Raw genomic sequence first — 25,008 nt, 5'->3', positions numbered from 1 at the left:
ACATGCACATAATATAATCAACTCTCACACACTCTTTTGGTTTCCACTTTTCTGCAAATGGTTTGATAAACAGAGAGTTTTCAGAAAATCCTTATCTCAGTATGAAATGTAAAACTCAGAATGTCATATCCATGACAGCCTTCTTTCACAATACCCATTTTTTCATATGTTGTGGCTATAACGATAGAAACCGGACCCAAACACTTTACATTGTATTGACAATTTTCATAGGCTAATAATATGATATTGATAATATTGAAAGGAGTCATTTGGGAAAAGAGGAGTTAAGGGAGAGAGAGAATTTTTTTCATAATCTGAGAGGAGTTCGGCCGCAGAGCCAGTAGCAAATGTGTGTGGGTTGGGTTCCAAAAGAGTTTACAGATCTTTTTTTTGTTTTTTTTCAAATCCTTTTTTTAATATATATTTTTTTCTCTCATGGCTTTGTATACTTTAAGAAATGGGAGTAGGGCTCTCTTACATTTACAATAGATCTTAATAGTTGCAAAAGATAAGTACCAGATGTCCAGAGCTGGTTTGATTATCAAGGACTGGAGAAAGATACATGACAACCCAAGACAACTCTCTACATATCACTAGGCCATTGATACAGTGTTTGTGAAATAGACATTTTGGCCATGAGGCAAATATTTTATTTTCAAAAGGGATTTGTTTAATATCACTATCTTAAGAAACATTTTATCTCTTCTTCCCAGAATTCGGAGTTCTAGAGTTCAGAGTTCTTCCCAGAGCTGGCTGATGTGGTTGCCAAGTCACTCTCCATCATATATGAAAAGCTGTGGCTGTCAGGCAAAGTCTCCAGGGAGTAGAAAAAGGGAAATGTCACTTTCATTTCCAGGAAAAGGAGAAAGGAGGAGCCAAGGAACTACAGGCCGGTGAACCTCACCTATTTGCCTGGGAATGTCGTGGAACAGATCCTCTTGGAAGAGTCTTGGGTCATATCAACCATTGGCTACTAGCAATGTTCAAAGGGTTTTGTAAGTATCCAAAAGCATTTTTTCTATCCCATTCTTGGAAGGCAGGAAAATGAGACAGAAAAGGTGCCACAGAAACTCTTGCTGTCAGGATGGAATCCTTAGCCCTGGGAGAATCATTTGTTAACTCATAAAATAATTCCCAACTGTGACCTCAGATAGCAGCTGGAACATAAGAACCTGCTATTTAATAAGGTGAATCATATAAGATTTTTTGGCTTTTCCCTAAGAAGTTGCGTGGGAGGAGCTAACACCAGAAGATAAACACATGACTAAGCAGTATTTTCAGGTGCATCAAGAATTGAGAGGCTGTTTTTCCAGTCTCCTTTCCCTGTTTTCCTGCATCACTCAAGGCAGGAGGTAAAAGAGGTTAGGTGGGGGAGGGAAGGTGCTTTTAGTTTGTTTTTAGTTTTCACTGCTCTCATCTATTCACAAAAGCAATAAATTGTATTAACCTCTCCACACTGGCTCCATTTTGCCCATGACGTTAATTGGTGAGTGATCTCCCTTTCTTTATCTCAACTTATCAGCTTTTTCTTCATTAATTTTTCTCCTACTTTCCTTCTGAAGAGGAGAGTGAGAGAGCAGCGTGGTGGAGCTGAGCTGCCCAGCTGTATTAAAATCCTGTACGTTTATAGGCTCATGTGGGAGCAGTGCTTGAAGAGCTACAGCCTATGGGAAGCCCACATGGGATCAGTTCAGAAAAGACAGCATCTGATGGAGGAAGGACCCCATGGTGGAACAGGGACAAAGTGATGATGAAGGAGCAGAAGAGACAAAGCATTAAGGACTGGCTGCAGCCCCCTTTCCCTGTTCCCCTGCACTGCTTTTAGTTCTCACTGCTCTTGTTATTGGTAGGCAATAAATTACAATTTTCTCACTTGTTCTCAGTATGTTTGGCCTGTGACAGAGATTAGCTAATGATACCCTTGTATTTATCTCAACCCATGAGAATTTATTTCATGACATTTTTCCTCTTGCTTACTTCAGGAGGGGAAGTGAGGGAGCAGCTGTGCGGTTCTTAACTGGCCACCAGTGTGAAACTGCCACAGCATCATCCTGCACTGGTTGTATGCTAGGCGCTCCTTTCACCAGAATTTTGAAAACCTTGCATTAGTTTTGAGGCAAATGGTATCTGATACATATAGCCATGTCAGCAAACTTAGTGACTGCACCATATGTGGCTAGCAACAGGAAGACTGTAACCAAATCTGTATTGAGATACAGCCATAGCCTTCTTGGGATAATGCCTTTTCAGTTGCACAAGATATAGTTCCCTTTGTAACACATCCTGCCTCTGATAGCACCACCCTTCTGTTGGCCTTTGGTGTTGATTGCATACTCAAATTACACAGCAACTGAAAGTGTCTGAAATTGATTTCAATTAAGATGCTACAAAACAAGGTGGAGAAGTCTTAAATTGTTAGAAATAGCATTTAATGAAACTTTGTTTTTAGTAGTTTGCTCAAGGATTCAGAGTATTTTATCCTACATCTGTTTTCTTAATGGTCATTGTTTTAAGAACAACTCAAGCACCTAGAAAGTGTTCATCCCTGCTATCCATTCTGCCAGGCTGCTGCATCAATTCTGTATAAGAGGTAAGTGCTGGAACCAGTAGGTAATTTGTAGCATAACTAAAGGGAGGCACTTCTAACTTCCTTCAAAACCTCAGAGGACAATAGCATTTTCCTGTCTGTATCTTACTAGAGTTCCAGGAGATGAAATTAATTGCAATAAAAGATGCTGAGTTCCGCTGATTAAGAGTTCAGTATAGATGAGAGATAATTAATTAGCTTTTATAAAGTGCTTTGAAATCCTAGTGTGATTCAGTGGTGATATTTAGAAGAATGTGTTTGCTTCTTTCTCTAAGTAGTGTTTCCTTCAGTGTATTTTGTCGTATCTACAAATTTTTACACACACGCTTACTGTTAAGCACATAAGGTGTTTCTTTCAATTTAATTGGACTGTGTGCATTTGTGGGAAATAGAATTCCCTTTAGATACTCAGTAATTATCACTGCTTTTTGTATAGTTATGTAATAACATGTATTTATTAAATCAAATTAATAAAATTAACCATTTACTTTATTATTAGAAAGAAACTAAATTTTAAGAATGTTTGCAATTATCTTGAATATCATATCCCACTTTCCTCATACACATATCAATTCTCCACTGAAAGCTTTAGCACAAAAAACCTAGGCTATTTCAAGACATGAGCATTATTTATATTTGTTTACATTACAAAAGATCCTGAAGGTCTGACTCACAGACAAAAAGCTCTTTAAACTAAGCAACTATAATGCCAGAACAAATTGCATTCCCTGCTTGAGTGCTTCATAGGCAAGTTAAAAAATGAACTAAAACTGTTCATTCTTGGACAGAAGGGTGAAAGCAAGGACGGGTAACCTGGGAGGAATTAAGAGACATTGCCTTGATATAATTAATACCGGACAGGGACACCAAGGGCAAAAAGAAAAGCTTCTATGAATGGGAATATAGGAATGTCAGTAATAAAAGGAAAACTATGGAAAATGAGTCCTCTCTGGTAGGAAATGAGGGATCAGGTTACCTGAGATATAGAGAAGGATGAGATACTCAATGACCTTTTGCCTCAGTCTTCACCGACAAGTGCTTTAGTCACACTGCCCAAAGGATGATGAAGAACCACTCACTGTGGGGTAAGATCTGTTTTGAAACCATCTAAGGGACCTCAAGGTGCACAAATCAATGGGAAGTAATAAGGGGTGTCCAAAGCTCCTGATGGAACTGGTGAAAGAATTTGTTAAGCCACTACCCATCATATTTGAAAGTCATGGCAGTCTGGTAAAGTTCCCCCTGACTGAAAAAGGGAAAATATTCTCTCAATTTCTAAAAAGGGAAAAAGGAAGACTTGGGGAACTACAGGGTAGTCAGTCTTATCTCTATGCCAAGAAATATCGTGAGCAGATCCTCCTAGAAACTAACGAGTTTCTAAGCAGTTGTTAAGACATATGTGATGGGTGATGGGCAATATGGCATCACTAAGGGCAAAGTGTGTGTGAGACAAATTTGATGGCCTTCTATGTTGGGGTTACACCACTAGTGGATAAGGTAGAGGCAACTGCTATCATCTCCCTGGACTTGTGTGAAGCATTTGATATCGTCTCTCATGACATCCTTGTCTCTAAACTGAGGAGACATGAATTTGAGGTATGGACCTCTTGATGGATAAGGATTTGGCTGGATAGCACAACTCAGCTGATGTCTTGATGTCTAAGTAGAAACCAATCACAGAATAACCAAAGTTGGAAAAGACCTTGAAGATCATCCAGTCCAACCATCCGCCTATCCCCAGTAGTACTCGCTAAACCACATCCCTCAACACAAAATCCAAACGTTCTTGAACACCAGGGTCAGTGACTCCACTACCTCCCTGGGCAGCCCATTGCAGTGCCTGACCACTCTTTCAGACAAGTAGTATTTCCTAATGTCCAGCCTAAATCTCCCCTGGCACAGCTTGAAGCCGTTCCCTCTAGTCCTATCACCAGTTACATGAGAGAAGAGGCTGACCCCCAGCTCACTACAACCTCCCTTCAGGTAGTTGTAGAGAACAATGAGGTCTCCCCTGAGCCTCCTCTTCTCCAGACTGAACAATCCCAGCTCCTTCAGCCACTCCTCATAAGGCCTGTGCTCCAGACCCCTCACCAGATTTGTCCTTCTTTGAACCTGCTCCAGGGTCTCAATGTCTTTCTTGCAGTGAGGGGCCCAAAACTGGACACTGCACTCAAGGTGCGGCCTCACCAGTGCTGAGTACAGGGGGATGATCACTTCGCTGTTCCTGCTGGCAACACTGCTTCTGATGCAAGCCAGGATGCCATTGGCTTTCTTGGCCACCCGGGCACACTACTGGCTCATTTCAGCTATTTCATTCTATGATTCTGTGATCCCAAACTCATAGTCAACATGTGAAACAAAGGTAAAAGGCAGAAATTCTGCAGGCGAACAGTAAAGAAGATTGAAAGAACAAAGCAATCAGTTTCGATGATGCCTTCACTGATAAGGGAAATTTGCCATTGACACCAGTTCTGTGGGGACTTTATCGTTGAATCTGAAGAGTGTGCTTGGCATATTCACTTATATTTACATACTACTTTCATTTTCATAGCCTGAGATAATTTAGAGACCTCAATATTTTGATTATAGAAGTAGCTGTGGAATTGTGTTAGAAAGATAACACTACAATTATCTGATGCTAGATTCCAACAGCTATAACTCATCTCATCAAAGTATTCTGAAATTTTACATCAAGTGTCAAAAGACTTTTGCTATTTTTTTCTTTCTACAATGGGATGCACATTTTATCACCAGCCCCCACCTAGCCCCCGCCTTTAAAACAGCATTTTAGTTTTAAAATAAGAACCATCCAGCTCATGAACCATTGGCAAATAACATTTCTTCTTGATTGATTCTGCAACATAACTTCAGTTAAGTGTAGCATGACCGGTTAATTGAAAACTGCTTTCCATTTAGAATTCACTCTCTGCTAGTCAATGATAAATAATTATTTCATCTGGCTCATTTCACATAATAAACTTTAAACACTCAAGCCTGTCACTGACTTTAAAAAAGCAAAGGTATTATTCTGTATTCCACAGCTTTCTAATACTCTATTTTATGTTTCATTCTCCTCTTTTATGACACTTCTTTACTTTTAAATTGCACTTATTCAGACAAATGGGTAAGACTGCATATTTTATCTATGCTTCCTTATTTCCCTGAAGATTGTTCCTTATTTGAAATATATTAAAAAAACTGAGTGAACTCTTTGTCTCAGCTATTGTGGTGCAGGTGCTATAAACCTGCGAGGGTACATTTTGTTTTCAGAACTGAAATGATCACGTTAGTATCTGGGAATGAATAGAAATGAACTATGCAAAACAATCAAGTTGAGAAACAGATGTTGAAAAAATGTGTATTTTGCATTATCGCCTTCAATGCTTCATGCCGGCCTAGAGCAATTTTCAAGTCATCTGAGACGAAATTATAGCCATATAAAATACCCTGTTAACATATGAAATGAGAAGATGCAGTTCTTTAGATTGTATTTCACTTTGAGACTTCAGATTTTCTTCAGTACTCAGTGACAAGGTACAGGGTGACATCCACTTTCTGAACTTATCAGAGTTATCAAGTCTTCATTCTGGAAATGCTCCTCCTGTTTGTATTTTATGATTAATGACTATGCTATAGGTGACATTTAAATATTTAAATGCATGACTGCAAAATTTTTATGTCTTATTTCTTTGCTTTTTGCTCTTTTTTCTTAAGTTTGCAGTTCAAGCATTTTAGAGACTTACCTTCAATTGACTTTCACTCTCCAAGTAGCTTTATGGCATTACTGAAATTATTTACAATAAGATGCAATCACATACTGAGGTACTAGTTTTGTTTTACATTCACCTTGTTGCTGACAATTGGCAGACTAGCATGCAGAACAGGAATCTCAGCTCAACTACTTGATTTAAGCTGAGTTGAATTTATGCGTCAAGAAAGAAAATAAAATATAAATTCTGATTCCTTAAGCCGTCTCAGACGATTTATTGTAACATATAAAAAAAGAGACTTTAAACTGTAATATGGTTAGTGATTTGCATTTGATGGGAAGAGATAATAGCTGAAGAGCTCAATGGAATGATATTCACATCATCCATTACATCCCTTTCTCATCCAATGTAATCAAAGCCCTATGTTCATTACTGGGAATGTTATGACATTAAAGGTTGAAGAGAAAGAATGCTAAGCCCCTTTTCTCAGACATGGCATACTTCTGTTTTGAGCAAAATGTTTAACTTTCTTTTTTATTTAGGTACATCATCAAGTTTGCCTTCCATACAGAAAGAGGACCTTCTGACATTCAGGTGGAATAGATTAAAAAAAAAAATAATGTCACAGTAACAACAAATTTAAACTACCAAGCTACCAGATACGATAAAATATTTTGGTAAGTAGATCTCATATAGTTCTATATGGAACATTTAAAGTCTACACTAGGTGTAAAATTCTCCATACCGTTGTACCTGTCATAAACTAAAGGAAATTTCCGTAAGTGGTCTTGAGCTATCACAGTCAGGAGCCATTCATACTGCTAGAAATATTTCTCTTCCTCATAACAGTAATCATTTTATTAGAGGAAAAGAAGTATGATAATTTTCTTTTTATAATCTTGAAACACTTTCCATTGCAACTTTTAATGAAATCCCTGGCTACAAAGCAAGAATTTTGGGACAGATGCCGTTATGATAAAAATCATGATCCTGAAAATTTTTTAACTGGAACCCTGCAAATAGAGTAAAAGTGTGCATCAGTATATAAAAGGCATAAAAATACCTAAAATAATTTTAAAATATTCAGGAGAGATACATTTCTTGTTAATTCTACCGAGTGCTAGAACCAGTGAAGAGTAACATCTAGCAGTGACTCTTATTTTCTGTTAATCTTACTATTCCTACAGTGAGAAAAGAGTGCTTTCCTAGCAGATCAGAGCAGGGTTCAGATTGCTTCCTTCCACAAACTTTTTATTACTGAAGAAAACTAGCTATTCTGTTTTCCTTTCTGTATGATGTAATCTGCCCAAGGATTTTGAAAGCCAGTATTTGTGACAGAAATCTCGTATCTAACTGACTGCATATAAGGATTGTGTTCTGGGTTAAACAGATTTAAATAGAAAGAAATATAAAAAAATGTGTATTCATATTTCAATAATGCATAGATGCCCTTATGCTTGACCAGGCTTGCTCTGTATTAAGTGCTTACAAACCTACAGACCACAGCTACAAAAGGACAAAAGATAAACGATTATACAGTTATTAATGAACAACTGCTGTTGGAATGGATATCCAGTGCCATAAAATTTTTTTTGGATAATGAAGAAAAAAAGCAGCCCTCTGCACTATAAGATGGATATCCCAGATGGGGTGAAAAAAACTGATGTGGGGTGTGTGATCTCTGAGTTTGATTTCGTCACCGACTTTCTTTGGGGAAGTCACCTCGCATCTGCTTCTCCTCTGTTCTTTCCTTATTTATCTACTTCTCTAGATAGGAAGCAGTTTGTCACAAGGCTGTCATCAGCTTATCTCAAGCAGTGCTATCTTATACCTCTGTTTTACTCTTTACTCTGCCACATACTGTGTGGCACGCTGGATCTCATTATTTGTCATCAGGATTCCTCCTCTACAGGTGACCTAAGACTGGTAATTAGCATATTTAACTATTAGTGTAGAAGAAGTATACTTGTTTTATACTTGTTTAGATAAGCTGTATTCTTGATGTGTTCTAGCCAGCCATTCATCTTTTGCATCTATTAGCTCACCTCCTATAAAAATTACTCCAGAAATCATAGTCTAATGGATAAGTCCAATGTCACAAGTGCTTGGAGGGAGCTCAAAAGGAAACCTAACACCAATTTCTCATCCAGTATAGTAAATGTTTTAGACATCCCATACTTTCCACTCAGCTCATCCCAGGAGACTGTGGTTAAATAGCAGCAGAATAAGTGTTCCTAGATTAACTGTCTCCATTTTCAGACTGCATTCACATTTACAGGATTCACAAATTCAACCATTAGTCAAGAAAACATTGAAAGATCAGGGTTTTAAAAAGAAATCACTTCAATGTCGACATGAGAGCCTGGAATTCCTATAGAAATAGATAAGTTAAAACACATAAATAATGCCAAACAGGAGCAGAAATTCAGAGTATCTTAACAAAGACATTTGGGCAGTAGGTTTATAAAACAGACTTCAACCCTCTTTGTATATTAGTGACAGAATATGAACACAAGATATTCAAATGTTGCTATAACATTATTAAAATTGCAATAAGTGAAGTAAAGCAGTTCTATTTTCTTCTTCATCTCAAGTCACTAATGTGAATGTGATTCTTCACAGTACTTTCAGCAGAGTTTTACGTCCTGGCAATGAAGAATCATAAATCATCTTGTGCATTAGAGCTCAGGTACATGTCACAGATGTTTTTGATATTCTAGATATTTCTAATATTCTAAATATTTTGGTCACATATAGAAAAAGTCATATAAAAAATCCTTTACCCATTAAAATATCTATCTATCTATCTATCTATCTATCTATCTAGATTATCTAGATTATCTAGATATTATGATATCTAGAGAGATAGATATTATGATATCTATCTATCTAGATATTATAATATCTAGACTTATCTAGATATTATTTAGATATTTAGACTTATCTAGATTTATTTAGATATTATGATATCTATCTATCTAGATATTATAATATCTAGATAGATAGATATCATAATATCTAAATAAATAGATATCATAATATCTGTCTCTCTAGATATCATAATATCTAGATAATCTAGATAGACAGATATTATAATGGGTAAAGGATTTTCTCTGGATAGATGGACAAATCTGGATGATGTAACTTCAAATCAAAGCCCAGTTAGGATAGGTATTTATTCAGCAATCAGTACATCCGTTTTAATTTATTTGTATCTGTAGAGATCATTAAAAGATTGGCATTCTAACGGCTTCAAGTTGTTTTCACTGTGCAAGCTTGTCTATTTTTTTATACTTATAGTCATGAAGTTTCAGATAAGTAGTATTCATAATCAAATATTCTCTGCAGACAATCTTATGCCTATCATTATTTTATAATAAATATTACTTGCACATAAATACTAGATAAAGCACATCTTCCCACTTCAGAACACTGAATAAGAATGGTTAAGAATGGAAAAGAATATTTTATTTTAGCTCTGGAATTTCAATCATAAACATATGATTGCCCTTATGTTAATCGTTGGTGACTTTAATACAGTTTTTTAAATTTTTTTTTAGAATGTTGGGGAGTCAGTGGGAAATGAAGAAACCCCAAATCTAGTTCTTGTCCAGAATTTTTGTTACATGATATTGCACTTGGCATGTATGCAAGCTAGAAATACTGTAGAAACAAGCACTGGTCTTTGACTTTTCAACTTTGCTTGCGTACTTGACTGTTTATTCTGCTATTTATATCTCAAAGTATGGCAGAAATACACAGTAAAATAACTTAAATCAGATACACTGTCTTTCAGCCTTTCTTACTTAAAAAGGGGAAAGAATCCCAGAAGTAATATAAATTGGAGAAGCACACATCTTTATTTTGCCCAACCCAAAATGCTTCAGTCCAGCTTTAGCCTCTCTGATGCCCTCAACAGGCCATGAAATTTTGGGAATCTATTTTACATTGCTCCCAGAATACAATTAAAATTTTGCAATAGAATTGCTTATGAAACTAAAAACTTTTTTTACCAAGCAAAATTTCTAAAGGTGTGGAAGAAACAAAATATTAGTCTAATGAACTCACTAGGACTATCCAAAAGATGGCTTAGATGAGACTTTTCCTTCAGATCATTATTAATGCATTATGTCTTCCACAAGATGGCTCAAAATGACTATGCTCAAATGTTTTGTTGTTGTTACTTGTTTATTTAGTTGTTTATTTGTTTGTTTGTTTATCCAAATGCAGAACCTAAGCATCATTCTTAATTTCAGGTTATCAAAATCTGTTTTCTTTGATCACCCAGGCAGAATGAGTTGGAAGAAACTGCTTTCAGATCCTGCCAGCATACTCTCAACACTAAGGACTAAGATATTGTGAAGCTGGTCTCTTATGGACGGTTACTACCTTTGTTTTCTTAGTTTAACCTAAACATACTCAACATACACACTGTGCATTCTGAATCTTGCATTTCTTTCAGTTTGTTATTTCAGTGCAGTAACTAAGATGTCATTACCCATCCAATCAAAATTTAGTACCCCACTTTAAATGGCACCATACAAACGTAAGCTTTGCACAAAACTACTTTTTACCATTTATTCAAATTGATCATCATAATAATGAGTTATTACCTACCTGTGTGCTTCTGGAGATCTGAAGGACAAAGTTGCCCCTTCCCATTACTTCTCTCTTCCACATTCTTCCTTGTCTTTGGCTGTATTTCCCAATCTTTTTCCTTCTTGACTGAAGGATATCTTCATTCTTCCATTCAATCTCTGTGCTGACGCTGAATTAACTTAATGACAACAGCATTCAACCTTCAGCAATCATGAGGAAAACTACATCCAAGGATGTCTTTAATAGCAGAAGAAAAACTTCCTAATTTTCAGCAGCTGTTCTTAAAACCCCATCCATAAGTAGGCAACTAGTGCTAGCTGTATGCAACATGAAAAAGTGATGCAGAGGGCCATGAAGTGTGTAATCACCTCAAGTGAATTCTGAAAATGAATACTGTTAGAATTTAAGATGTCAGCTGAGGAAGAAAAATGAGAATCTGAAAACCTCGGTTCCTCAGATGCTTTGTTATCACTGATGAAACTGCAAAGGTGCCTAAGGCTCTGCTCTGCACACGCTTCTTTCTGCGACTGTCTTATCTGGATCCAAACTGGGACTCTTTCGTTAACCTTCCTACTTAGAACCCTGTAAGACTTAATACAAATGTATCCAAAACGTACCTATGATGTATCTATGGGAATGAGAACAACAGCTTTTATGAGATAAACTAATTGATTCACGGGAAAGAGAAGCAATAATCAATTTAATCTAGGTAGTTGACCTAGATTGGATATTGTGAGTAATTCACACAGGGAATAGAGAACACCCCCCACAAGCTTTTATGCTGAAAAGGTTCAAAACCATCTATTGGAGACCACCTGAATTAGAGACAATCTTAGGATCTTTCAGATGTTTCCCATCTTTCTCGAAGCTTTCTTGCTGTGCAGCAAAGAACTGGAAAGTCATTGGACTAAACAGAACATGCAAGAATAAGCATGAGATTTTAATCCAAGATTTTAATCAGGAAACTTGCCCAAAAAGGATGAACTGTGGATTCCTTTTCTTGTTCCAAGCAGAGTTTACGTACTAAATGTTAAACAGTTAGTGAATAAAATAAACAAACATGGTTCAGAGCTGGGACTGGAACCTGGCACTTAATCTCCAAGAGAGCTTTGCCATCACTTGCTGCGTTAGGTTGTTGCAGGCATTTTTCTGCAGAAATTTAGGGCAGCCACAAACAAAAATGACTTCTAGCTTGTTGTCCAAGACTTTGCTGGGAAATGTGTGATAACTATCAACTCAGGTTGATAGCTCTTCCCAGGCATGCTGCAAGGGCTTTGTGTGCCCATCTCAAGGCTGAACCTAGCTCATGGAGAGCTAACAATGCCTGCCCTTCTGAAACCAGTACTAACATCTGCACTAGGTATTAAGTGCATACAGGGCTGGTCTCTGTCATGGAGGCCAGCAGTCAGAATACTGCCTCTTCAGTTCTTTTTTTTTTCCAGAATATAGTGCCTTCAGCACCAGAATATAGTGCTTATAGTAAAACTGCCTGTTGGGAATTCCTACAGGCCTACATTGTCTTTCAAAGCAGAAACCATCTGGGTGACTTTCAGTGCCAATTTGGGTCATTTTAACAGTTTCACCATGTAAGTCAAACTCCTGTGCTTGGGAACATTCCTTCATGCTATTTAATTCATTCTTTTAAGCATAGCCAAAGTGATCTATCAAAGTCAAGCAGGAAGCATCTTGTCCTTTCACTAATCTGTTTTTTTTTTTTTTTTTTTTTTAATTCTACTAATCTTTTTGTGTTTGTATTTTTTTCCCCTCTGGCTGCAGGCAGTGGCCCTTGGTGGTTTCTACAGGGATAGCTGCTGTTCATGCAGCATTTTTTGGATGCAGAAGCTGAATGACCTGCACAGCTCAGTGTGTGGACTTTCAGGAGCTTCTCTGCAATACGGAAGCAGGAAAGCCTTCAAGAGAAAGAAATTGTGTGAATGCATCTGTGAAGCAAATTTTTTGTATTGTGTACAACACTGAGGTGCAAGTCTTCTCTTAAATTACAAGCTGTTTCTCCATGCATTGGCTGCTTCATAAACATGCTTAATGCTACACTGTTCCCAAGGGGTACCTGACTGACCACTGTAAGTGATAAATTTTTTCATAAAATCATCACTGATCATTGAAACTTGCTTTTGTTTTCAGCACTGAATGGAAAGGGTCTGCCTGGGCATTCCCAATCCCTCTACCAGTTCCAGCTGCATGAAATCCTTTTTAATATAATCTTAGTTAACAATTGAAGTACCCTGAAATAGTCTATTTCTAGTTTTGGATACCAAAATGCACTAACAAATCTTCCAGTGTTCTTCAGCTTGTTTCCAACTGCTTGAGGTAAAACGGCCCCAGGATATTAGGCTATTTACTTACAATTCAGATAGACATTTAAGCACTGACATTTTAGATCTTTGGACCCTGTGTGCCAATGAAGGAATTTGTGTAACACATCGTAAGCCACAGCTGTGTCATAGTGCAGAGGCACCAAGTCTGAAGTGGAAATTCACCCTTCATTATGCTCTGTGCTGGATTAACAGCAGGACCTAGTAAGTCATGGACTGGTGCTCATGCATGCTTGAATTAAGAGTGAAATAGGGCATTCTGGCCCAGCAGTGACTATTGTTACCAGCTTCCTGTAGGTACTGTAAATCAGGGCAGTATCACCTCATTGTTTTTAATGAATATTAATTCTCACTGAGTCAGCTATGTGAGCTGGGCTTATCCGATATGCTTTAGAACTGCCATGTGTTCTGAACAGCAAATGGAACAGATTCTTCTTAAGGAAAAATTAATACTCTTATACTGCTATTCATTTGGATGTTATGTACAAGAAGAAAACATGTCAAAGAATAAAAGTTATTAACAACTTATTGCATTTCTCTGTCAACCACCTTCTTACTGTTGAGAAGATATATACAGCTTATGGGTAAATCTTATGGATCAGCTGTTTGACAGGTGTGACAATGGAAGTTTATAAGTTCGTCAGTCGTACTAGAGCTCAATTATTTACATAAATAAAAGAGTATTTTTGAAGTTCACCCTTTTTTGGCTATATTCTATAGATTACAGATCCCAGCTATACTGAGTTATGTATTAACAGCAATAACATGAACCGAGCACTTGAAAAAATGAAAAATAATCTAATAGCATTTTGGAAGTATGCTTAAAATGAAATTAGAATTATAGTTACAACTTCTGTACCTACTACACAGGAACAACTTGGTTTCAAGCTTTAATGTGCCTTGCTATTCTAACTAGTATGCTGGTTACTGATGTGCCTTGTTGTAAGCAAAACATAGAGCCTTTGTCTATGTTCAGTAGAAAGGTAGCTGCTACCTCAGAACAGACAGTGAGCTTAGATAGGAATGCCTTTCTCAGAACTGTCTCTCCTTCAGAACCTACAATTCTGTGTTTCATCCATGTGCTTCACTGCCAGTTTTCATGAGACTTACATAAAAAGTCATCATCTTGATGTCTCAGTGCTGGGAGTGAAGGGCTGGCAGGCATGCAGCTTTGCATAAAGCTTTTCTCCATATTAAACTGAAAACTCCTGTTTTCTCCCTTCCCCTAGAACTCTTCCACTTAAAAAATAGTTTTTTGATGTGCATGTGCAGAGCAAACAAGAAGCGTTTGCTTAAAAAAAAGTGCAGTTGTGTGAATTTGAACAATATGAGTTATTTTAGTTTGGTAGCTTTTATTTTCCCAGAAGCACGCATGGTGGGAAGGCCCTATGGGTTATGGATTGTTAGCTGCTCCATTTTGTTTTCTTAAATATCATTCTTGGCAAATCATTAGTTACACCTAAAAAAAAAAAAAAAAAAAAAAAAAAAAAGGTAGAAAGTGCTTTTTAAATACCAGAACTTTACAAATTTATGAGAAATAGGTGAAGACATTTCTAATATTACATTATATAACATTGTGCATTTGCTACAACACGTCTTAAAATGGCTTAACATGGACAGAAAACAACACATTATTGATATGATGGAAAAAGCTATTTGAATATTTACAGCTTCTTCCAAGTCTTTCGAGTGCTCGCATTGGCCATATTAGTTTCTCAGGGACGTTTGTCATGGATATCCTATGTTACTTTCCTTTTGGATATGACAACTGCATTGTGATTTTTTTGTGGACTATTTGTAACACACAAATAGTTGTTTTTTTTTTTTTTTTTTTTTGGGGGGGGGGGGGGGGGCGGCTTGGATAGTTTTTATAAGGATGCAGCAGTTCTTAGAAGTAGCACAAAATCCTCTTTTACGTTTAACTTCAGAGTTGCTTAACTTCATCACCCCAGATCAGGACCTGAATTTTAAACTCATATAGAGAATTATAAAGTTAACTTCCTATGATAAAACACATTTAAATGCAGAGAAAGAGCTTGAATTTACTAGCTAGGGAAATTACAGCAAAGCTATAAGCTAATTCTCCTGCACTGTATTTTATAGCTTTGGAAAATCATAGGAGATATCAAGGAAATTTGTCACTTCTGACATTCAGAATACATCTCTCTTTGAAAGCTTTGCCATTCTGTATATGTTGTCATAGGCACATAAGGTGTTTGAGCAGTAGCTTACAGGCAACAGAAAAATCTCTCCTGAGATAACCTGAGAGACAGAGTTATCTCGTTGGTGGATGAAGCCATTTCATATTTACTAGTGCCATCTTCAATTACGTCTACTCAAATCCCATGTCAGTTTTTGTCATAAAGAAAACTGAGCCTTCAGTAAAAGGATTTTTTCACTTATATTTGTAATTATAATTTTACATTAAAAGTAGCTTGTTGATAAATGGCTCAAACATTTTAATAACTTGAAATTTATCAAAAAAAGGTTCTGTAAACAAACTATTTTGCAATTTTTGTCTGCTCTTTCAATTTCACTACATTATTTTAAATTCACACAGTGTCAATTAACAGCAACATTGCTAATTGAAGATAAATCCACTTTAAATTGAAATTGACAGATCAAATATGGAGGACACATAAAAGTATTATAAAAACTTTAAAAGATAAACCATGAGGATATTAATTTATTTTCTTTAGCAAAAAGAATGTTCTTCACAGTTTCCATGTTTGGAGAATGTGGTTACAAAGGAAACAGTGATGGATGTGTCTCGTGTTGCTAGAAGAAAACAGGAATTGGATATGTTTGCAGGCTGGGTATTAAACTTACATTTATCCTTAAGATTTTCTATGAAGCTGTGGTAGAACAGCTACCTGTAAAAGTCATGATACCAATTTTCCTTGATATATTTAAGTAGCTAACAAAAATGTATGGGATCAGCAACCCATAGCACTATGGTAAGGCTATATGTTGGAATTTTTTTGATGGTAAAGATGCAGGATGAATGCAGGGCTATGAGCAGAAGCCCCTTAGCTTTTGCCACGTTCAGAAGAAAACACGGCAGCAGAACTCACTATCTGAACTCTGTACCACCATGGAGCATTTGTGCTGGATGGACTTCAGGAGTGAATCTGGAATTAGAGTCAGGTAGGAAAAGGATTATTCACTGAAGTCAAAGCAAACTGAAGAGAGAACAATTTGAGAATTAGCATCCAAAAGTTCCTTTTTACAAGCTAGTTAGGCAATGAACCAGCCAACAGGACCCTGGTGGAAATTTCAAAAGCATGTAGACACACAATGTCTAAATTTTCAAAGGAAATTAGAATCTGAGGTGCTTTAAAGATCTCACCTGGGGCTATGTGTGTCTACAGTAGTCACAGCGTTACCTTAAAAATATGGCCTTTCTCCAGCCTACTTTCCAACTCTAAAATTGAAATAACAGCCATAACGATAGTATGGTTTTCTTGCAGTGTGGTGCTGAGAGTAACTTTGCTAAAAAAGACTCAAATTCTCAGGTAGAGCGGAAGAACTAGAACCGCCACTCTCCATGCTGATGTTCACATTCAAGGGTGAACCCCAAACTTCATCCTGCAAGCCATGGAGGTAATTGCAGGATAGTCAGGGAGGGTGACCCACGCAAACAGTTGCCTGTGTGTTTATTTTCTTTCTCACCTCAGTGAAGGATTATCTCCTCCTGCTATCATTATCAGTAGGATTAAGTCAATCAAATTAAAAGGGTATTTCAGCTGAAAGACGCGATAGCCATGGCTGCAGTTGATCCCAACATATTTGAAACAGTCTGAGGTGAAGTTCTTGCTGCAGTCTCGGGTTTTGCAGTTCTATATAATTGGGATAGGATTTAGCTTTAGAACAACACACCTGATTTCAGATGTTTTCTTGTAAGTGCTTGCATGCACACTAGTATTGAGTAGTCAGTGGAGACAGGCTCTGCTACCTCTAGAGGGATCCACTGGAACCTGGATATCTGTCCATCTCACCCTGAATAAGAAAGCTATCTGAAATTAGGCACCTACTGCCACTTGAGTTGTCTTTGGGCTTCCAAAACATCTGTTAGTGGTTGGCAGAAATGCTCATGGAAGTTGCATTCCCTAGCTACACTGGCATTGCCTAAAATGACACTATTCAAATATGTCTAATCAACGGAACCCAACTCTTATCTTTGGTCACATTAATTTATCCACGGTGGCTGTGCTGGGAACCTAAGTGTCTCTTGACATGACAAAATCCACAGTGCAGACCATCATTTCAAAGTCTTATTTTTACATGGGAGTCTAGCTGTGGTGCAGTAGAAGATATATAGTAGAAGATATTATATCTCATTGCAAAATGGGACTTTCTTGCCTAATTATATTTTGGTTACATAATTGCATCATGGTTTCAGCTACAATAGTTACTACCGATCCACAGATTGGAGCATAATTTAATAAAAGCATACACTTCTCAGAAGACAGCTCCCACCCCATGCAGGAACATTTAATTTCAGTTTGTTTTGGCTTCTTTCCCTGACTGACAGAAGATAAAATCCTTTTCTACACTATGGCTCTCTGGTCAGTACAAGGGGCTTCTTCTCCATTCCCTGTGTATTATCAGCCCTCTTCTAGCTCAAGAGCACAGCTGAAGTTAACTTGAAAAACTGAATGCAATTATTGGTTATTAAGACTTTGCAAACCTGTGACCTTTACTGTGACTTCTGCTCCTAACAGAAGCACTTAAAAGGTCAGATACTATATATTGAAACACACAATAAGCAATTTATAGCAACTGTTTATTCCTTTTTCCTCTGCATTATTTTTTTTGCTGATATAATCTGATTTCCAGGGACAGGAAAGAGCAGAGACTTTAACTGACATAACTGTCATGCAGTACTGGTTAGTGAGTAGTAATGTGCCCACTCCTAATTTTCTCCTTTTTAACAGAAGTATTTCAAATCTCCATCAGATGTACTCTATCTTACTGCCTGCTCTTGCTCATATATCAAAGGAGAACCATGCCATTTTGATCCATTCCCACACATCTGCAGGGAAACATTTTGGTGCTTAACAGACTCTCTCACTCTAAACATCCCTTATTCCCCATAGTTTGGCCTCTTTTAGTTTCCATAAACATTCCTCTCAGGCTGCAGAAGCAGCAGTCAGCTTGCCTTGGATATATGCACAAGCATTAGGGGCCCTTCCAAGAAAGATGCTCAGGAAGATCCCCTTGTTTGACCCTTTTGGTCTGCATTTATTCCCTAGTGAGTGCTATGATTTGGGATACTTCACTGCACAGCACAGGTTTTTCTTTACTCCTTTTTCTCTGTAGTTGTTTTTCTTAGCTTTTTTTCCAGGTCTGATGCAAAGTAATTCTCTAACAGGCATACTTGTTCCTAGTACTAATGCAAGATAGACATACCAAACTGACATATTTGGTGGCACTTGGTGGTTGATTAATTTGTTTGCTGTAAAACAAGATTATTTTGTTTACACTGAAGTTTTAGTATCTCAGCTTTCCCCAGGGAAAGAAAGTAAGGAACAAGGGAGAAAAACTGGCAGTAAATCACACAAGGTCACTTACAGTTTCAAATCTTTGTGTGAGTGAGCCACAAACACTGATTCTTGGGGCAGGGAACACAGGGTGCCCCAGGGAACACTTGATAAAACATGCCTTTCTGGAGCAGGTCTGGCATACTGTAGTTTGTCTCCATTCACTTGTCCTAGCTCCACAGAAAGGTTCAACCTTAAGAAATTTTAGGTGGAAACCTTAAGTGAAAACTTAAGGCTGAAGATGCAGAGAAGGGCACGTTTGAGGACTAGAAAGCAGAGGCTGTTTTAGAGTGTAATGCTAATAATTTTTACCTTTATCCTTAGTAGAATCTTTCATAAGGCCTTAATTAAACATGTTTTACTTTTAGGAGAGCTGCTGGTTTTTGGTAGAATCTCAGACATGTAGTTGTGTCAGAGGTAGGGCACAGTCATCATCACACAATAGACATGTTGTCTGTTGAGATGATGGTGGAGAGGGACAACATGGTTGGTGTTTCTCAGAGCAAACATCAGCTTAGAATGCAAGTTTTCTTTGATATTTAGTGTCCCTGTGGAACAGATAACACCACATTCTCCTTCCAAGTTCTCTACAGAGGTCTGATCTGTAAAATTATATTGTGCCCATCTTGTATGAATTCAATTACATTCATCTGTTCTTTTCTGGAATTTAAATGTGCCAAACAGTTTACTGAACACCACTGTTACTGAGCCCTTTTCCTCAACTGTCTACAGGCCTTGCAAAATGAGATCTTCTTCCATCTGCTTGATATGAAAGAGCAAAGTTCATAATATCAACTGCTATTGCTGATGCTACAGCATGAAAGGCTTGAGTTTTTGTGGACTTGTTAGATTTCATGGCCAGGCCAACATCCTAACCATCCTGTCTTAGGCATTCTTCTTTGTGCAACCTTCATCTTTGGGCTGATGAGGTCAATTTTCAGTTATTTAAAAAAACAACAACAAAAAACAGAAGTGTCTGTCAAGCTAGTATATCCTATTTAAGGGAAAAGCAATAGAAAAGGAGGTATTGATGAACAACATGCAAGTAACACCAGCTATATTCCAGGCTGCATCAAAAGAAGCGTGGCCAGCAGGGCAAGGGAGGAGGTTGTTCCTCTCCAGTCTGCTTTCATTGTACTCCACCTGCAGTACTGCATTTAGTTCAGGGGAAATAATGTTATTCAAACACTCAACATCTTGCAACAGTGGAGATGAACTAGTGTTTTAATGATAGAAATCTTTAGAATTAGTCCTAAGCTAAAGATGGGGTCAAAAGGTCAATCATTATCCTGTAGCTCTTAGCTTTAATTCCAAAGGAAGGGCATATTTCCAGACTGCAGATAACATTGTGTAACAATCAGTGATAAATTATGACAATTTAATAGTAACTGCCTTAAATAGACCGCCAAAACCAAAATATTCATAAATGTATCAAATGAATAGCGTCTGTCAGAAATATGTCAGCCATCTATTAAACTTCTGTTACAGTTCCAGCACTGCCAGAAAGCCTGTGAGAATTCTCAAAAAAAGACAGTGCAGTCCCTGATGGTTCTTCCTGAAATGACTGACCCATCTTACTGAAAACATTTTAAAAATAACTTCATGATACATAAAAATAATTGCTATCATTGACCTAGCAGCAACATTTAGAATAGCCTTGAGGAATTCAGCATGATAAACCCTTAAGACTGCTTGGAAAATTTTCATCGTGAGGAATTTTCAGTGGAATAAAGGAATAGTTTTCTTTCAAAAATGGAAAACAAACAAGTTTGCCAGCCTGGTCTGTAATACACAGTTGTTGCCAGTGGAGTAACATCTATGATCAGGTCACCCATTATGATAAATTCTACCTGGATGGAGCAAGATGATCTTTAAGGGTACATTCCACCTAAGCCATTCTGTGATTCTATGACAATATGATGATATTCAGTCTTCACACCGATATGACAATGATTTCAAGTCTACGGTGAAGTTGTGGTCTAATATCTTATGCTTTCTCTATCAATATTTAAAAATCTGATTTAATTCCATCAATTCTGTTTTCACTGATTAAAAAAACCCAGGCTATTCATCTTATACTCAAGTCAAAACCCCTAAATGCTGAAAATCATGCCTTCAATTTTGATATCCTTTCTAAGTTAGAAGATTAAGCTGGGGATAAACATACTGTCTGTGGTACATAAAACATTATTTGCACTAATGCAAAAATACTTGAACATGTTTGTCACTTGATTAGTACATCAAAATGAGAAGAGCCATGAGGACAGAAAAGAATGGCAGTTTCAGTCATGATTTTAATCTGCTTTGGTATTCTAGGAAGTATTAAAACTAGTATTGGCTTTATACTCAAATGTTAAACCAATTTGGTATCATGATCCATGCTGCCTCTCAGAACTCTGACTAATAATATTTATGTATTGTGAGTCTCAGGAAATATGACAACCTTTTCTAGATTAACCATTACTTTTAATCTGAAGGTGAACAAGTCCTTAGTATTGATGAGATTAACCCACAGGTACTGAGGGAACAGGTGGATGAAGTTGCAAGGTCACTATCCATCATATTTGAAAGGCCAGGCAGTCTGTTAAAGTTCCCACTGACTGGTAAAGTGAAACATAACTCCCATGTTCAAGAAGGGGAAAAAAAAAGAATGTAGGCCAGTCATTCTCACCTCTGTGCCTGGCAAGACCATGGAGCAGATCCTCCCAAAGGCCCTACTTGAGTACATGAAAAATAAAAATGAGGTGATTTGTGGTTCACCAAGGACAAGTCATGCCTGACAAATTTGGTGGCCTTTTACAGTGGATGATGGATAGCATCAGTGGATAAAGGAAGAGCAACTAATGTCATCTGCCTGGACTTGTGCAAACCATTTGACACTGTCCCACATGACATCCTGGTTGCCAAACTGGAGAAAAACAGATATAATGGATGGACAACTCACTGGATAAGGAACTGGATGGTTGCACGAAAGCTTGAGAGCAGCCCTGAAAAGAAAGGTTGGGGGATGTCAGCTGATGAAAGACTCAACATGAGCTGGCAATGTGTGCTTGCAGCACAGAAGGCTAACCATATCCTAAATTGCATCAAGAGGGCTAACCATATCCTGAATTGTATCAAGAGAAGTGTGATCAGCAGGTCAAGGGAGTTGATTCTGCCCCTCAACTTTGCTCTTGTGACAACACTATCTGGTATACTATGTCCAGTTCAGGAGCCCCCAACACAAGAACAACACGGAGCTGTTGGAGTGGGGCCAGAGGAGTACAATGAAGATGATCAGAGGGCTGGAGCACCTCCTCTACAAGGACAGGCTGAGAGAGCTGGGACACTTAGCCTGGAAAGGAGATGACTCCAGGGGGATCTTATCCAATACCTGAAGGGGGCCTACAAGGAAAAATGGTTAGGAACTTTTTGGAAGGGTATGTAGTGACAGGACAAGGAAAATGGCTTTAAACTGGAAGAGGGTAGATTTTAGACTAGATATTTGGAAAAAATTATTTACTGTGAGGGTGGTGTAACACTGAAACAGGTTGCCATCAAGGTTGTAGAAGACCCCACCCTAGAGGCATTCAAGGCCAGGCTGGATAGTCAGCAACTTGGTCTAGTGGGGGGTGACCCTGCCTATAGCAGAGGTTTGGAACTAGGTGATCTTAAGGGTCCCTTCCAACCCAACCGTTCTATGATTCTATGATTAAGACTTGCCTAACTTGGAATCCTGAACTGCATTATGCAGCATATTTCATCCAGGATGAAATTAGAAAATACGAATTTCAGAAGGCATGGAAATTGTTTGGAAAAAGTACAGAATGCTGACTTGTCATTAATATCAATGAGCTTCAGTTCTTCTATTAAAAAGAAGACAAGACCTAGAACACAGAGTTATAAGATGACACATATATAACATTTAGCCAATGTTAAATTTATTGGTGAAATATTTTATAATCTTTGGTAAACAGTTATAGTGAAAGAGAAACTGCACATCTAATGGCTATCTTAAAGAAGGCAGTGAAAATAAACCTCAGACATTTTTGTACATCAAATGTACTTTAGAAAGTTATATAGTAGCCTACAGGGAAAGGGATGCAGACTATGAAATGATAGCAATGAAAAACTAGGAGACAGGGGATGCTCTATAATGCTAAATAAAAAACATGTATTTAGAGTAATGAGTACTCTATGATGAGAGATTTCACCACTGTCTATTTAATGGCCTTAAAATATTAAAATGCAATAAAACTAAGAAGGGCAAAAGTATTTTAAACATAGGCCTATTGATTACAAACCCAAATGCTAAGGTATTGTGCAGTCAGTCCAGAAGCAGAAAAGGATACGAAAGAAGAACATAGAGGTCTTTAAAAATGATCGCTTTTGATTGAAGAACCTAACAAGAAATATGGGAACTTATGGGTGGTTTCAGATTTTTAGGATAATTCTTTGATGCTGATTGGGAAAAAAAACCCTGCTCTTCTGAATGCAATGTGAATGAAACAACAGACGGCATCTTGATTCTCTCCTATAGGATTTTTTAGTTAATGCTTGTCGGCGTATCACCCCTTCTTTTTATTTTGTAAGAGGCAGTTCCTTGGTCTTGTTCACATTGTGATTTTAATTTTGATTATTATTATTTTAATTTGCTATTTGTTTTTTTACCATATCAGACTGGGAAACATTTTGACTTGCATAGATTCTGCTCCTCTTTGGTCTGCAGGCTTATATAGAGAAACCTTTGCTGTTTCCAATAAAACAAAACCAGTAAATTGCAACCTCCTCTATGTTAAACAAAGCAGAGAAGTACTGCTTTCAGCAATTTGCAATAGGTTCTTCCAAACTCATCATGCTATTACAAGCTTTGAATATTGGTTTATTTATTGAACTCGCTCCCCCATACTGCCTAGGGTTTGGTGTGTTTTTAATTTTTTCCCACTAGAAGTGCATCATTCACAGTCAGTGCAAAAAATGAAAATGTGATTTTCTTTTTTTAACTGATGGATGAATGATAGACTTTTCAAGGGTAGAGAGATGCTTTCTATTTCATTGTCAAACACAATGAATTTCTAGACCTACAATGTAATAAATCTAGGATGTGGCAAGTAGAATTTAACCATGTATTTAGAGGCAAGCACGTGGTTGAATGCTCTGTTAACCCAGAGCTCAGGATGTTTCTAGAGTAAAACATACTGTGCTTAAAAAAAGGGAATAGACTATTTGTATTTCAAATGTTTGTACAGTGTTGAAAAGCGTTATTGCATTAGCTCTGTCAGAATGACTTATTTACTGGCTAGTCTTCTCTGTATTATTTTTGCTTCTGTTTACAATTTGTTCATGAACTAAAATAACTTACTTACAGAGTCAATATAATACTAATTTTATGCCAATTATTCCTAATTTCAAGCATTTTCTTATCTGATTAATGTCTGGTTGGCCCGTGCAGCGTCCTATATTCTCTTAATGCTGAACTGATGCAAAATACCAGTGGTTGATTGTGATACATGAAAACTGTAATAATGAGTGAAACTCAAGTCTGTCTGCAAATCTTTGTACAAAAATTACATTTCCTACCATAAGCAATGACATGATCCCATTGGCTGTGTCAGTAAATTTGGTCTAATATGTCTCATTGTGTTTCCAACAGCTCTGGTCCTTAGCTGTGCAATATGTGCTCAATTCCAGCAATCTATGAAGATGAGACCTGAGTGGCATGATCCACTGGAGTGTCTTGATTTGTTTTGCGAGAAATTCAGATGTATGAACTGGGAGAAGATGATGGACTTTTCTAATAACTCTGTTGTTCTGATCAGGGCTCTGGAGATGTTACATCTCTGATGTCTGTGTTGTTTGGAGAACTTCATTACTGAAGGGACTCAATCAGGTACAGATATCAGCACAGTTGTGGATGTACTGAAATCACATCAGGGCTTATATTCCACCTTGTGTACTCTGAGCTCCTGCAGTTTAAATGATACCTAGCTGGTTGAAACTGGCTCAGACGGACCTGACCCTGCTGGCTGCAGTCATGGCATCACACACCTAATCAGAGTGCCTAGGCTTGAAGACCTAGAATAACGGCTTGACACTATCAAAGTCAATGAGATATTGCCATTAGTTCTATATGTCTTCATAGCCAGAAATCTTTCTAATTTCACCCCTATTAATGCTAATGTCAATGCAAAAAACTTGGAGAAACTGCCTGTTTGCATCACTACATTAAATCTTTTGCAGTATTTGTTTCTTCAGTA

The 25,008-nt window shown here is 37.4% G+C and overlaps 1 long non-coding RNA gene across 3 annotated transcripts; it reads left to right on the top strand.

Moving 5' to 3' along the window:
• Nucleotides 1–858: 858 nt before the first annotated feature.
• On the top strand, nt 859–24,985 carry LOC122193006. 3 transcript variants are annotated; one of them, XR_006182766.1, is made up of 7 exons: nt 859–995; nt 1,631–1,846; nt 2,515–2,590; nt 6,840–6,974; nt 10,554–10,678; nt 12,673–12,977; nt 24,405–24,985. It is a non-coding gene; the product is annotated as an uncharacterized LOC122193006 (long non-coding RNA). The 3 variants fall into 3 exon arrangements; XR_006182765.1 differs by lacking the exon at nt 10,554–10,678; XR_006182768.1 differs by lacking the exons at nt 1,631–1,846; nt 10,554–10,678.
• The last annotated feature ends 23 nt before the right edge of the window (nt 24,986–25,008 follow it).

Source organism: Lagopus leucura, unplaced genomic scaffold (assembly GCF_019238085.1).
Source record: "Lagopus leucura isolate 7727_CA_CO unplaced genomic scaffold, USGS_WTPT01 Super-Scaffold_73, whole genome shotgun sequence".
Lineage (NCBI taxonomy): Eukaryota > Metazoa > Chordata > Aves > Galliformes > Phasianidae > Lagopus > Lagopus leucura.
The sequence above is the reverse complement of the archived record's forward strand: the minus strand, read 5'-3'. Positions and strand labels throughout refer to the sequence as shown.